Genomic DNA, 12,639 nt, shown 5'->3' with positions numbered 1-12,639 from the left:
GTACAAGTTCCCTTTGAACGGATAGCTATGGACCTTGTGGGCCACTGGAAAAATCAGCACGTGGGCACCAATATATACTAGTGGTGCTTGACTATGCAACCAGGTATCCAGAGGCAATTCCCCTACGAAACATAAAGTCCAGCACCATAGCTAAAGAACTGGTATTGATGTTTACACGCTTGGGAATACCCAAAGAAATTCTCACAGACCAGGGTACTCCATTCATGTCTAAACTGATGAAGGACATGTGCCAGTTGCTAGGGGTTACGGCGCTTCACACCTCTGTATACCATCCACAAACAGATGGCTTGGTGGAACGCTTTAACCGCACATTAAAGCACATGCTCAGGAAAGCAGTGGCTCAAGAAAAAAAGATTGGGACACTCTTATTCCCTATTTGATGTTTGCCATCCGTGAGGTACCTCAAGCTTCAACAGGGTTTAGTCCCTTTGAGTTATTGTTTGGGAGACAGCCCAGGGGTATCTTGGATATGTTAAAAGAAGGCTGGGAGCAGCAAGGTCCCAGAGAGCCACATCTGGTACAATTTGTGTCCCAAATGTATGAGAGGCTAGGAAAGATAGAGCCCATTGTGCAGCAACATGTAAAAGAGGCTCAGGAACGACAGAAGAAAAGTTATGACAAAAGTGCTGTGGTTCAATCTTTCAAGCCTGGGGACAAGGTCCTAGTCCTGGTTCCTAACCAGGAAAGCAAACTTTTCGCCCATTGGCAGGGTCCATATGAAGTTCTAGAGGCTGTCGGTCCTGTCAATTACAGAGTCCAGTTAGGTAGGAGAAGGGAGGAGCAAATATATTATGTGAACCTCCTTAAACCCTGGCATGATGAGGAAACCTCTCCTCAGGTAGTGAGTACTGCCATTGAAAAGTCTGAAGTACCCATAGAGCCAGCCTTGTCCATTCAGCAGAGACAACAGACTGAAGAAATGATTCACCGGCACAGGGATGTCTTCTCTTCCATTCCTGGGTGCACTACCTTAATCGAACACGACATTGTCACTGCGCCAGGAGTCATTGTCAAGCAGAAGCCATATCATATTCCAGAAGCCAGATGGGTGGACGTGAGAAAGGAGGTCGAGAAGATGCTCCAGTTAGATGTAATTGAAGAGTCCACTAGTGAATGGAATAGTCCCATTGTGCTTGTCCCGAAACCCGATGGGACAATTAGGTTCTGCAATGACTTTAGGCGCCTAAACAGTATGTCGCAGTTTGATGCCTATCCGATACCACGTGTGGATGAACTAGTTGAAAATCTTGCTGGTAGCAATTATTTAACAACCCTTGATCTAACAAAAGGTTATTGGCAAGTTCCCCTGATTTCCACGGCCAAGCCAAAGACTGCATTTTCCACCCCTGATGGTCTCTATCAATATAAAGTCCTACCGTTTGGGTTGCATGGGGCACCTGCCACCTTCCAAAGGGCTATGAATAAATTGCTACGACCTCACACAGCTTATGCAGCTGCTTACTTGGACGATATAGTGATTTATACCCCAGACTGGGGATCACATTTAGCCAAAGTTGAGGTGGTCTTAGCTTCATTACGGTCCGCAGGGTTAACAGCTAACCCAGAGAAATGTGCCATAGCTATGAGAGAAGCCAAATATTTGGGGTACATTGTTGGTCGAGGGCATGTAAAACCCCAGCTAGACAAAGTGGAGGCAGTCAAAAATTGGACAAGACCAGAGAAAAAGTCACAGTTAAGAACTTTTTTAGGCTTAGTAGGTTACTACAGGCGGTTTGTAAGCCACTTCGCCACTAGAGCTGTTCCACTTACGGACATGTTAAAAAAAAGTTGTCCAGTTCTGGTGTTGGCTTAGGTGCAGTCTTGTCACAGGAGAATAATGGAGTAGAAAATCCTGTCCTGTACCTAAGTCATAAGTTGCTTCCAAGGGAACAAAAATATGCCACTTTGGAGAAAGAATGTCTCGCCATAAAATGGGCTACAGAAGCTCTGCGCTATTATCTCCTAGGCAGAGAGTTCACCCTAATAACAGACCATGCACCATTAAGATGGATGCAGAACAACCGGGAGGTAAATGCCAAGGTAGGTAAATGTTTTTAATATAGAACAGTACATGGTACAGCATTAATTATGTGTTTGGAGAGTGTAGAGTATCCCTGTTTTCTTGTCTATACAATGTGGGCAACCCCCTCTTGCACCCCAGTCTGTACATGGTGAGTGCAGAGGATCTATGTCTGTTTTTGTTTATACAATGTAAGTCCCATGACTCTTGCACCCCATTCTTTACATTCTTTATATTTATTAATTCCAACTTGTGTCAGGTGAGTCCCAGGTGTCCCATGGCTGCTAGTGCTAGGGAAAGTCTTGCCTTTAAAAGCTGTGTGCAGGTAAGCCTTAAGCCCACATAAAATAGCATAGCATTTGATCATGTTAGGACTGACCAGAATGGGAAGACTTTGGCGTGAGTTGGTCAGCATAACATATATTGCAATATGTGGAACTAACATTTCCTGATTTTAATATAGAACAGTACTTGGTACAGCATTAATTATGTGTTTGGAGAGTGCAGAGTATCCCTGTTTTCATATATATATATATATATATATATATATATATATATATATATATATATATATATATATATTTGTACATATATATGACATTCATTATTCACTTTATTAGGTATGTCTGAACACCTGCTAGTTATTACAAACATCTGATCAGCCAACCATGTGGCAGAAACAAGCATGCAGATATTGTCAAAAATTGCAATTGTTTTTCAGACCAAATACCAGAATGGAGAAGAAATGTGATCTAAGTGACTTTTACTGACGAATGATTGTTGGTGCCATATGGGTTGTTTCAGTACATCAGAAACTGCTGATCTCTTGGGATTTTTACACACAACAATCTCTAGAGTTTACAGGGAATGATATTTAAAACCAAAGCCAAAAACATCCAGTGAGCGGCAGTTCTGTGGGTGGAAATGCCTTGTTAATGAGAGATGTCAGAAGAGAATAGCAAGCCTGGTTCAAGCTGACAGGAAGGCGACAGTAACTCAATTTACCATGGGCGGTATGCAAAACAGCATCTCTGAATACACAAACTTGAAGTGGATGTGCTACAGCAGCAGAAGTCCACACAGCACCTTTGTGACCGCCACACAATACAGAGCACCCTTGTGTCCTCCACACAATACCTTTGTGACGCCACACAATACAGAGCACCCTTGCATCCACCACACAATACAGAGCACCCTTGTGACAGCCTCACGATAAAGAGCACCGTGACTATCAGCTGTTGGTCATTTTCATACCTTCTAACACCTCAAATGGCCAAAGGGAAATGTATAAGATTTGTTATATTTAATTATTCTTTCAAGTGTTCATACTTCTGAGCAGACTTCAAAATATAAATAGTGAAACACAGTTAACTATCAGTGACAACAGGGTATAATCTCCATTGAAAAAGTTGGTAATTTTGTTGTAAGAAAAGGAATGGATCCTTATGCTAATGCACATGGGCCACTCACACATGATAGTTGTATTTTCACATACCCCCTGTTGTCATATATCCTCTGTTGTCACATATCCCTTGTTGGGCCTGCTGTCACATATGGCCTGTTGGGTCTGTTCTCAAATATCACCTGTTGTCACATATATCACATATCCCCTATTATCACATATCCTCTGTTGGGCTGGTCATCACATATCCCCTGTTATCACATATCTACTGTTGGGCCTTTCGTCACATATCACCTGTTGTCATATATCCTCTGTTGGGCCTGTCATCACATATCCCTTGTAATCACATATCCCCTGTTATCACATATCTTCTGTTGGGCCGGCTGTCACATATCCCCTGTTTAGCCTGTTGTCCGGTGCTACTCGCTACCACGGCATTGTGAACCCCGACAACATTTAAAACGTCAGGGGAATCACAATTTCTATAATTACATTATACAGGCGTGGGGTCCGGGTATTGCCGCTCTAAAACCGGCATTTTCAGTCTCTCCACAATAAAACACGTCATTTGATAGTGTACATGTTTAGGCCAATCGGGTTACACACTGGATGGCGATTTCAAAAGCCGCAGAAAATGCAGGTCTGACATTTGGTAAGTAGTAATTTCAGTAGTGTAGGAATTATAGAAATCGTGATTCCCCTGTCGTTTTAAATCTTGTCGGGGTTTATAGTGACGGATTAACGTACCCCACCCCTGTTGTCACATATCCCCTGTTGTCACATATCCTCTGTTGGGCCTGTAATCACATATCCCCTGTTGGTCCAGTTGTCACAATTCCCCTATTGCCACATATCCCCTATAAAAAATATTTTTTTCCTACCTGTTGTGTTGAGCTCCAGGTACCCTCACACACACACAAAAAAAAATCCTCCTGGCTGGCCTATGTCTGTGGAGAGGCCTGGGGTAAAAGCCCCATCAGGCCCAATGTTAATCTGGCCCTGCAGTGGACCCTGGACATCCACTGCAGCAGTGGTGGAGGGAAAACCATAGTGCTAACACCACATGTCTGGTTATATCTAGGATGGCCACATTTAATTTTGCAGGCCCGATCTCCCTAATGAATTCATCTTCAAGGTGACTGGCCTAAGGCTGGTTGGTACTATGGCAGGGAGACCCCGTTTTTGGGTTTTCCTGCAATAGTGTCAACAGCCCAGGCTGGAATAGCTTTGTGCTAGTATTATCAATTTCGAAAGGGACCCCACCCTTTATTTCCCCGATTTTGCCAATATCAGCTGAGGCTTGCAGCACTGGAGCTGGTTTGGCTTTTATTGGTGGCGAAGTGCTTGCTTTTTTAAAATATATTTCTCGGGCTTACGGCCCTTTGCGTATCATATGTTTTTTATGTTGTTTTAAGTGCACCTTACTAAAATGTATGCATTTTGTGTACTAGTACATATACATACCTAAAGATGTGTGCAACTCTGAATACTAAGTAGACATTTTAAATGGACATAATTTACGCCTATGGTTTTGGAGTAATTTATGTCTGACTCTACATAAGGCCCTTAAAGTTTCAGGGGCAAACGCAGGATTTTTAAGGGGGGATTTCTGCCCCCCCCCAAAAAAAATAGAGAGAGAGCTGCTGCGCATGCGGCCGCGCATGCGCAGCAGCTCTATTTCGGTGATTCCTAATTGTACAGCAGCCGCGGCGCTGTCAAAGAAGCGTCCGCGGCAGTGCTGTATTGTAGAACAATACAGCACCGATGCGAACGCTTCTTTGACAGCGCCGCGGCTGCTGTACAGTACCGTTCGTTCACAGGGGGAGGGGTTTCTGGAGAACCAGCAACCCCCCCTGCGTGCGTCCCTGAGTTTAGAGGGAAACAAAATGTATGTAGTTTATTAGGGACATGGCAAAATTTAGAGTTGTACATAAGTGAATTTGTTCAATGTATAGATGTGTCATGAAAAATGTGATGCACAACTTGCATCTTTATTCTGAGGTGCATTTTCAGCTCGTGCACTTGGAAATGCAGATTTGGGGTGTTAATGTGCAAGTGCAGTACAGTAAGGGCGAGCAGACAAAAGTTATGCATGCCTAGATGAACTGCATCTTATTTTGATCTTGAAATACATTAGCTATGAGATTAAAATTTTGCAGCTACATTAACCTGATGCAAGTATTGCAGTTGAGGATTATGATTGATGCATCTTTGCACCAGGCTAGATTATAGGTTGCACATATCATAAGATGCAATTCAAAATACAGAAGAAGAAGCGCAAGTGAGTAGAAGCATCTTTGTTCAAATGCAAGCAAAACTGTAAATAAGGCCCTATATGTTTAAGCTATTATAAATGAGTGTGGATATTATGCTCTTGTGTGTAGTTTTTACTTTCTCCCCCCCCATTTTTTTTTTATGTTAGGTACAATTGCTTGTGTTAACCTACAGGCTATGATATCATTGACGTACAATAACATTAAGGGCACTTATAAGACCCAAAGCTTCTCCCTTCACCAAAGAATCAATCACTAGGTTTTATATAATCCCTGTTAGACTACTGCTAGTAAGGTGTAATCTAACAATGATAATATCTTATAAATGCCAACTACCCTTTTATGAACATCAATGATTTCACTACTGTGCTTTAAACCTATATCTTAAAGCAAATAGTGCATACCAGTACTTATTTGCACCTAGGACCTTTACATAAGTCAGAGGTGTTTATTGACAAGGGATACAAGGTACCAGTCCTGAGGAACCACAGTTTCCTTCACAGTATGGCAGGTGGGGTTTAGGGATGATTTTAGCATCCCTTTCTGATGCAAATATCAATTTTAGACTCCAGATTCATGCAGGCATCAAGGATCTAGAGCAAAATTTACATTTCAAGGTAGCATCATCCTGTTTAGTATCTACTTATGGCAGATGAAATTATGAGCAGTATTCCTTGGCTGATGTATGACTTGAACATTCTCAGTGCCAGCATGGTGGTCAGTACCATCATAATGCACGCCAGAGTCGCCCAAGTCTGGGGATTGCTATTTAATTTGGTTTTGATAATGGCAATCCATATGCTTCTCTGAGATAGAAGATCTTGGCTTTAGTTTCAAATATAATTTGAAGCATTATTAAAATTATTTTAAGGCCTCCTGATCTCCAAAAAAACCCAAAATATTCAGTTTAAATTATTCTTGTTTCAGGTAGAAGTTGAGAAGGAAAATTCAGATAAACCAGACAAGCTCTGGCTTCTTGACCAGTCATCCGAAGTTAAAGTCCTGGAACTTTCAGGACAAAATTATGGATAGATCAGTCAACATTTGAGCTGGACCTCTTTTAGCCTGTGATATTATCATGTCTGGACCCACTGCACATTGATGATCACCAGTGGCCAGGCATTTATGCTTTTCCTCTACAGCAGACCCTACAGCAGAAGAGAGTTGAGCTTGTATTGTTGCCCCCAAGACTTATGTACAAGTAAGAAGTGTGTCACTCACCGGACCGTGAGTGCCTCTTCCCGGACATTTAGGAACCGTGGCCGTCCACCATCCTGAGGGTCTGCGCATGCGCAGCCCTTTTCTATACTTCAGTGTATACCCCTTTAACTTAATTGGCAGATCAGGCAACCTCCCTATATTAAGCACCTGTGGTCACTACCACGTTGCCTGATCTTGGAGTCTCATTCCTCATGAGTCTCTGAAGGTGTTCCTGTATTACTTGTGTATTCAGTGCTGCTGATTCCTGTGGTTTCCAAACCACTTCTACTACTGTGGTTCCATACCACTTCTACCATCAACTGTGTCATCATGACTGTTTGCTGATTCCTATCCGCTGCCTCCGTGCACTACAGTCTTCTACACCACTTCAACGTTATTTTATATCTATGTGACTGTTTACTCATTGCTATCCGCTGCCTCCGTGCACTCCAGCTTTTACCTCACTCACCTGCTTCTCATCAAGTCTGTTTGCTGATTTCTATCCGCTGCCTCTGTGCACTACAGTCTCCTGCTTGCAACTCGCCTGTGTTCAACATCGTGACTGCCAGCTGACTGCTATTCGCTGCCTCTGTGCACTACAGTCTCCTGCTTGCAACTCGCCTGTGTTCAACATCGTGACTGCCAGCTGACTACTATCTGCTGCCTATGTGCACTACCGTCTCCTGCTTGCAACTCGCCTGTGTTCAACATCGTGACTGCCAGCTGACTACTATCCGCTGCCTCTGTGCACTACAGTCTCCTGCTTGCAACTCGCCTGTGTTCAACATCGTGACTGCCAGCTGATTACTATCCGCTGCCTCCGTGCACTACACTCTCATCTCATCTTTGCTGTGGCTTCCTCGAGACTGCCGCTTTTCATTACCATCTGCTACACTTCGTGATCTACAGCTCCTGCCCTGCGCTGCACTCCTGTTTCCCATCGCTGTTGGTTCCTGTGGTTGCTACTGGTTACCTCCGTGTGCCGCTGAGTCCTGCCGCTGTGGTCAGCGCTATCGTCCATCTCCTGCTGATCCACTCTCCACGCCTTCACGTGTTCCACTGGCCTCTACCCTCCTGTCAGCATTGGATTTGTATCTCTCCTACTACCCTCTGCTGGATCATCTCCATTCTCCTGGGTTTCCTATGAGTCCAGTTCCACGTGTTGCTGACTCCTGTGGATTCGTGTCCCTGTCGGTCTACTCACCTGTGCGCTGCACCTGCTAGACCGCTGCTTCTCCTATCCAGGGACTTCCTATTCAGTCGGTCTCCAGCCGCTCAGGTACCGCTGCAATCCCATCTGACTGCTACTGCTGAACCACGGTATGCATACTTCTCATTGACTGTGCTGTGTATTGCATATCTTGCTGGACTGTGTTTGGTTCTCTCTGGAGTCTGCTATCCGCTGAGTCTATTGCCATCATTGACTGTGTTATCATTGTGCTGGACTACTTCAAGAGACTTTCTAGATTGCAGACCTGATCAGTCATTTACATATATATATACCTATATTGTGCATATTACTGTGGATCGTGTATAAGGTGCCTGTGTCTATCCTGTGTTTCAGTCTTTCCCCGTGCACCTCCTCACATATATATGCAGTGTACAACTTGCTGATGTCAGACCACTGATCCCTGTTTCCGGTATCATCTGTTCCATTATCCTCTCACATAGCAGTGGTACAACTTGCTACCGCAGACCACTGACTACCTGGATACCTCCACTTGGATTCCATTCCTTCACTCAGACAGCGGTACAACTTGCTACCCGCAGACCGCTGACTCTCATCACCTCCTTGTCTCTGTTGGACATTCCTCCTCACTATAGCAGTGGTACAACTTGCTATCGCAGACCACTGACTACCTTCACGTGTCCTTGTCCATACAGTTCCTTGTGTATCATTACCTCATTATTACCAGTGTTGCTAGTCATAGACTTTCCTGAGCATCTCATCGGTCATCATTTCATGTTCCGTGATCACCCAGCTACCAGAGTACCCTATTACCATCTACATTGCTCTGGTAAGCCTACCATCTGGTGATCCCTGGGTAAAGACTCCTAGTGCCCGTGACAAAGTGTTTATAACCATATTAATAAAACAGGATCAAAGATCAGGGGCACAAATGATAATACCAATTTTAGGTCGGGTTCAGTAACAGGCAGAAACATCACCAAATTAGCATTTTAGAGATCTGTCCAATTCTAAATCCAAAGTCAAGAAAGACAGATAACTAGTAAAATCAGGAGTCAGACGGGATCTAAAGACTAGAGAACCAAAAGTAACAATGTACCAAGAACTAAACAGCATGGGTTCTAGGCTCATATAGGTGCATAACACCTATAATTACTGATGAGTGCAACAACATTGGTGCTTGTTACATGGATGTTCATATCCTGTAATTAAATTAATGGGAAATATGAAGTTTGTTCTATTGACTGACAGTTACTTTCCATCTCAGAATGTATTTTCCACACAATACTTTGCTAAATAGGAATGTAGGTATGCACCTACATATGTGCTTGGTGGACAAATAAGGTAATTTCCACACAATTAAATGCACTGCCCATCCATTAATAAACAGTGGCAATATTTTACATTATATTAAACTAAAAGAAACTTCCAGTAGCAGGCAGAAAAAAATTGTCATGTAGTGAGAATAGATACACAGAAATTGAAGAATTTAGTGTTTTTAATCATTGTGGATTTTTTGTATCAAGTCCCCAGCATCAGACTAATTGGCAGTAGGACTGATTACCATTCTTTGAACCTGAGACTACTAAAAGTCAACAAGTTTGTAGATCTAAGGTTTAATGTTTGTAAGTTTGTGTATGGTTCCTGTCTATAAATCCTTTAACTCAAATTTCTTTTTGTAAAACTGATCAAGGACCAGTCAGGTAACTGGTAATTTGGTCTCCTGCACATCATTGAAATGCTCATTAAAAAAAAAATCTGTACAGAGTTAGTATTACCCATTGAGAAAGGTATGAATGCATCATTTTTCTTGAAATGTCCTTGTGAGTTGAGAAAATGTTCTGGATAAAACTCTTCTGGTCTTTCAAAGTAGGTGTCATCTTTTAGCGCAGATGTCAACAATGGGATAACAGGGGTCCCCTGTGGAAAAAAGAGTCAATTACAAACCACATGAATAAAACAGAATCATAAATAGATAGTTGAAAACCCTGAAGTTTGAAAGACGAGGGGGTAAATGTATCAATATGCGGGTTCTTCAACACCCGCGTGTTCAGCCTCTTCCGCGATTAAATTTCAAGCGGCGCTGCATTGTAAAGGGTTAACTTCCCTTTACAATGCAGCGCCGCTTGAAATTTAATCGCGGAAGAGGCTGAACACGCGGGTGCTGAAGAACCCGCATATTGATACATTTACCCCGAGGTGTTTAGCCAATTTGGCGATATACAGTATATGCATTACAAAATTGGACAGATCATATTTTTTCATTAATAAAAAACAATGGAGTCATTTGGTAAACAAAGGAATGGTAGAGAGAAAATGTGTATAGCCGGACACTCAGAGGTCTAATTTAAATAAAACATGCTTACAAGCTTTATTGATATGCATTAAAATTGTCATGGTATTCTTCCAAGAATTCCCTTATGGACACATAAGAAGGGCAGACAGTAATCGGGGACATCTACTGATGCATTACTGTGGAAGTGAGGTCAAAAAATGATGCTATCAGTAGGCTACTGGTCTAGAGTTAAAGGAGTCAATTGCTTGCTGCTACTCTCTGTTCATAAAGAGAGGGGAGAAGAATCTTTTACCGATCCCTCCACATGCTGTGTTTGCATCGCATCAAGCACTTATTACTTTGTCAGTGCAATTATTTTCAGATAAACACTTTATTTTTACATTATTAACAGTAGTGTGTGTGTGTTTATTTTTAATGGATCTGTTCCAGTAAATATCTCTTTATGAATATTGATGTGGAAATCCACTAGGCCCCCTCTGTGTCACTATGATATGTTCTGACAAATTTGACACTCACCTTTGGAATAAAATATCCTCTGAATGTGACATCCTGAGAAGTTGCATGCGGGAGGTTACCTGGAACAATATCACCAAACCGCTGAATTTCATGAATGACGGCGTCAGTGTACGGCATTTATTTCCTGTGCTCTATTTGTGGTGTAGCTGACCCAATCACTGTTTCAATTTCATCTTGCACTTTTTCTGTCAGGAAAGAGGTTCTAAAATTATAATTCATGTCACATATCTGTATAAACTACTCAGAGTTGTAGCAAAAATCCAGTTACAGATGAGTACAAGTGCAGTAGCTAGTAGGCTTTATGTTTTTATTATTTTCCTACTTTATCATATAGTGACCTAGTATCCTTTGTTTTATTTTTATTGCTGTTTATGTACTTTAAAAATGTTTTCGGTAATTTTGAAGCCAAATGTTCACCTCTAGCTACCCTGTTATGATCACTATTCCCTTAATGTCACCTCACCTGTACATTAGATGTAATGTAGAGGACTTCACCCGTGCTGCCCCCCCTGCACTGGAATGACCTCCCTCGCTCCATCCGTCTCGCTCCTTCAAACGGGCACTCAAAACTCACCTGTTCCTCAAAGCCTACCAACCTTCCACCTAGCCCCCTCATCTCCTCTGCTCGTTCTCTCCTCTCTCCCCTGGTCCCCTTTACTCTCCCCCTTGCATCGCTGCCTCCCTATCGTGCCTGTTTCATCCACCCTCCCTTAGGATGTAAGCTCGAATGAGCAGGGCCCCTCTCCCCTCCTGTCTCCATACCCATTCTTCTGCTCCGTATTTACTCCATTTGTCTGCCCGGAGCTTCTGAAGCACTGGTACTTTGTGTTTACTGTTCTGTACTGTTTCACCATGTATGGTTTACTGTTTGTACTATGCGGATAGCTTGTGGCACCTAACAAATAAAGGATAATAATAATAATAATAATAATAATAATAATAATAATAATAATGTCTGTTATATTAGATAGTAATAATTCCAACAGAGCTTCCCTTCATGTGTTTACTATCAAAAACATTGTGCACTTCAAGTAAAAATATGCAGCAAAATTATGATTGTGTGACACCAATTTGTCTCATATTTGATATGTGATTAATTAAAGTTTTACTGATATATATATATATATATAACCAGGATTGGGTTGGGACAGGGAGCAGGGCTTGACAATTAAAGTGTATTTTGGGCCACCTGGGGGTTTAGTAGCACTGTCATTACAGCAATGCAGTGCAGGTAGCCTGTGCAGGCAGCGCATAGGCGGTCGCTTTGCATACTACTCAATGCGGCTGCTTATGCATGGCTTGCATGGGCTACCTGCACCGCATTTCTGTAATGACAGTGCTACAGGACTCCTCCTAGACTACGGTAGACCTTTAGCACCAAGTTACTGTGTGAGTGACGTGGCCGTGATCACTAAGTATTGATGGGCCATAGAGTCAGATTGACACCCAGTGCTCTGCCTCTTTTCCTCTCATGGGGGTGGGTGGGGGGCTGTGATTGGGATGATTGGCCCCCTAGCACACTGCCACTCCTAGTACACCCTGAACCCTCTGCCCTTCTCCTCACTGACTGTCCAGCGCGATGTCATCATCACGTCCTGTCGCTATCAGTGAGGAGCTGCACTGAGAGGAGCGGCTGCAGAAGATAAGAAGACAGAAGGTAAGTAAAAAATTGCATTTCTGCAGGGGGACTGTGTGATGAGGATTACAGTGTGATGAGGAGGA

The 12,639-nt window shown here is 42.8% G+C and overlaps 1 pseudogene; it reads right to left on the bottom strand.

The window, feature by feature from the left end:
• Window positions 1-12,639, bottom strand: part of LOC142143430 (cytochrome P450 2C5-like) — a 78,515-nt pseudogene that overhangs the window by 11,730 nt on the left and 54,146 nt on the right.

The sequence above is a fragment of the Mixophyes fleayi genome, chromosome 3 (genome assembly GCF_038048845.1).
Source record: "Mixophyes fleayi isolate aMixFle1 chromosome 3, aMixFle1.hap1, whole genome shotgun sequence".
NCBI lineage: Eukaryota > Metazoa > Chordata > Amphibia > Anura > Limnodynastidae > Mixophyes > Mixophyes fleayi.
The sequence above is the reverse complement of the archived record's forward strand: the minus strand, read 5'-3'. Positions and strand labels throughout refer to the sequence as shown.